The sequence below is a fragment of the Barbus barbus genome (genome assembly GCF_936440315.1).
Source record: "Barbus barbus genome assembly, chromosome: 10".
Taxonomy (NCBI): Eukaryota; Metazoa; Chordata; class Actinopteri; order Cypriniformes; family Cyprinidae; genus Barbus; species Barbus barbus.
Genome location: NC_136738.1, coordinates 208673 through 212979, shown reverse-complemented (window position 1 = coordinate 212979; position 4307 = coordinate 208673).

Genomic DNA, 4307 nt, shown 5'->3' with positions numbered 1-4307 from the left:
GTCCAGTATTTAAATGGAAATGATTGAATTATTTTAGTAATTGAAGTAACATTGGCTAATGAATGATAACGTCAATATAATTAGTGATTTGAAAAGTAGGTGGAGGGATTAAATTGCTTTTCACACCGAGGAAGGCTTTGAGCCAAAACGTTTGTGTCTTTTCTCATCAGTAATGAATGTAAAATAAAACATAAAATCGGATCATTATCCTATAATAAATAACTTAACAGACTGACGCACCGAAATAAAAAGATCAAGTGACGAAAGAACGCGGTGCAAACAGCGCTGTAGTAAAAGATTAATGGAAATGTTCTATGAGCCACTAACAAGACATACCATTTGAAACGGATCCATCTATAATGTGCTATTTAAATTAATTGATTGAAGCATCTGAATTCAAGCACGGTGTTCCTCTAGGGGCAGCATACTTCACTCTTTGGGAAGCTTCCAGAGCTCTTTCTCATTTTTTACAATTCAATATTTGTGATACATTTTTGTGAATAAAAACAGCATCTAAATGTTAGTCTAGGAGCAGGTAACAAGACACAGCCTTTAAAGCTGAAATAGAAGAGGGAATTTATTGGAAATTAATTGATGTATTTATTGACATTTCAATAAAATGGGTTGTGTTTTAGTTGTGCGAATGAAACCAACAGCCAGTAACCCTTTAAAGTCATCTTTTTATTATGTCTTTATCTTCATTCTTTCCTGATTGTTTCTGTATGCTGGCTTATCTTAACGTTGTATCTAAAACTTTATATTACTGGCACTTCTAATGATTATTGCCCTCCATAAACAAATTTCTTGTTGTTTTCCTCGACTGTAAGTCACTTAGAAGCATCTGCCAAATGAATAAATGTCATTGTAAAGCTGAAATTGAAGAGTGAATATATTGGAAATTAATTGATGTATTTGTTGACATTTCAGTATCACAGGTTGTATTATAGTTGTGTGAATAAAACCAACAAATGTTGTTCTTTGAGCTAGTAACAAGACACCCTTTAAAGTTGACATGTAAGATTTTTTCATTTTTAATTGATTTATTCACATTTTTGAATGTTAAAGGGGACCTATTATGCAAAAATCACAGTTGCGTGGCATTGTTTAAAAACAACCAGCCTATAATGGTAAAAATTCACCCACTAATTTTTTTTTTATAATCCCAATAAATCATAAGCATAAGTCTCTCAGAAAAAGTGATTCCAGATTCTCCCTAGGTACAGGTCATCATAGGGAAAAAGTCCCGTCCATTAGTGATGCTCTCTGCCCTATAAGCATAGACACAGGACTGAGTGAGAAGCAGCAGTCCGTCATTACTGTTGGCTTGCTGTAGCTGCTGGAGATACAATGTCAGTGCTAAAGAGGCATTACAAATGTTGTGTTTTGGGATGCACCAATAAACATAGCAGTCTCCATAGACTCCCTCATTCTGAGCCGCTGAGGACACTGCAGTTAAATTTCATTTTCCAAGAAAATTGGTAAAGTGCCCTGTATATTTAGGGATCAGTACCAATGCTTCGAGCGCGAATGTCAGCTCCAGACAAAGTAAGTGTAGCCGGGGAGGTGACTAGTAGTAAGGGGCGTGGCCAATCAGGTAGTTTGAGCTTTTAAGCAGGCACCTGAAAGGATGCCTGAAGATGGGGTCCGATCTTTTTGTGTGTGAGCGCCTGTTGGGTAGCACTTCCCTATTCGTTGGTGCATGGACATGGTCTGGGTGAGCAGGTAGGCTAAGTGAATATTGACTGTTTGGCCTTGTATTCACAAGGCTTTTTATTAAATTATTTTGTTTTTAATGCAGACAAACTGTCCTCTGTACGTGTAGTACCTCTGTGTTTGATTGTGCACATGGTCCGGGCGAGCAGGTAGGCTAAACGAACATAGGCTGTTTTGCTAATAAAGCCTTGTTTTATTAAAATAGGGTATTATGTTTTTAATGTAGATGTAAGCATCGTGGATTTGTTTGCTGATGGTCACGCTCCTTATTCTTTGATCCGGAAAACCTTTTGGAAAGTAGTTTGGGATTGATGGCGGTGTTGCAGGTAATTGCAGAGGTTTTTTACGGGGTTTGTTAGTGTTTTGTTTTTATTATTTTAATCCCATTAAAATAATAAATTAAGCATTGGAGTCATTTCCCTTTGAATATATTGTGTTTTTGGTATTAGGTTTAGCTGATCGCTGTTCCTCCAGTGTTTGTTGCAGGTTCTGAGCTAGCCGGTTCTTGCATGTGCGCACTGTATGCCTCCAGCGCAATTAAGATTTGATGACTGTTGTGAACCGGACTGGCTAGCAGAGAGTTTTATTATTATCATTTTTTTCCAGTTTTTTTGTTTGTGCATCACTTCCCAGTCTCATGTTACCAGCCAACCTTTGTAGCCCTTATATCTGTTGATGCTTTAAAACACATTAATTATTTATTTGCATGATGGATATGTTTGCAGTGAAATTTGGAGTACTTTTTTTGAGTGAGGTGTTTTTTTTACATGCAGTAAGAATTGGAGGGTGTTTATGTAATTTCTTTCTTTTTTGTGTGAAGTGTGTTGGGGTTTATGGAGGGTTGGCTGGCTATTAATATCCTTTTTTGAGGGGAAATTAATGTCTGTTACAAGATGTATTTTGTTTGTATTTATTTAGTTATATTGGTTTATTTGTATTAATTTATTTTTGTGATAAGTCTGACTATTAGCTTTTTTTGTGGTCACCCTTGCTTGGAGAGTTACATAAGTATCACATGTTTTCTAAATTGCCTTTCTGAAAGAGCTTCTTGGCACTCTGTTGCTAAAGCTACCATTGTCTCTGTCTGTTTTCACTGATGCTGCCTTCAAGTGCTACACACTACAATAGGAATGTGGTAGTTAAAAATGCATATGAATGCAATGTCAAGTCAACTGATTGAATTTGTTGAGCTCATAATCACAAGTGGGACTTATAAAGTTTGTGATAGCACACGATGGCACCATGAGTTATTTTCATTGCACCGTGTTTCCCATCTGTGTAATTCATAAATGCGGATTTATTATGCATGGTACAATCAGATGACTGACTTTTAAACCGAGTATGTTTTCTGTAAAGACAACAGGCATGTACTAGAAGTGGAATGTTTATTTGTATGCTGAAGCTTGAGCTTTTGAAGGGAGCCGGGAGCACCAGCTCATTTGTATTTAAAGGGACAAACACAAAAACAGCGCATTTTGGCTCATACCTTAAAAGTGTCAATTTTAACAAGCTATAAAAAATGATCTGTGGGGTATACGGAGTTAAACTTCGGAGCACACTCGGAGACATCAGAGACTTGTTAAAAGGGGCATAATAAGTCACCTTTAAACTCAGTCAAAACAACTGCAATGTGTTCCTCTAGGGGGCGGTGTACTGCACATATTAATAAGCTTTCTCAACTTTTACATTTCAATAAGTTTTTTTTTTTTTTTGTCTTGTAGTAATGTGAATAATATCAACATTGAATTGTTATTTTAGGAACAAGTATCAAGACACACCCTTAGAGACTGAGATAGAAGAGAACATTTATAAGAAATGAATTGATGCATTTTAATATCATGTGTTGTCTTATAGTTCTGTGAATAAAACCATCATCTACATGTTTGTTTAGGAACCAGTACCAAGACACTCCCTTTGAAGTTAAGATAGAAGAGCGTATTTACTTTACACTGATTGATATATCATTATTATCCTGTAATATGTTATAGTTTTGTGAATAAAACATGTAAATATTCACCTTTGAAACAGTAACAAGTCACACCCTTTGAAGTTTGGATGGAATACTGTATGTTTTATAAATGAATGTGTTAACGGATTCAAATTTAATTTAATAATGTGCATCCTGGTTTACATATGATCGAAAAAGATGCCTGTAAATATTGTTCTTTCAACAAGTAACAAGACACACACCTTGAAGATTACATATCAAACTGTGTGCATTCTAAATTAATTTATTTAAACTTCTGAATGTCAAACTTGGTCAAAACAAGTGCAATATCTTCCTCTAGGCGGTGGTAAACTGCTAAATCTTTCTAATGCTTTGCAAGCGTTTTCTCAATTATTCCATTTCAATAACTTTTATTGTTCTATAGTTCTGTGAATAAAACCAACATCTAAATGTTCTTTTATGAACCAGTAATAAGACACACCCCTTCGAGGCTGAATCTCTGGCAAATGTCAAACCAACTTTACATCGGTAACGTCTGTACGCGAAATAGCACGTGTAGACGCGTTATATCGTCTGTAAATGTTGCGTGTAAACACATATATTTAATATTATGGCCTTCCATAGTTCCATACGTTTTGGCCCTAAC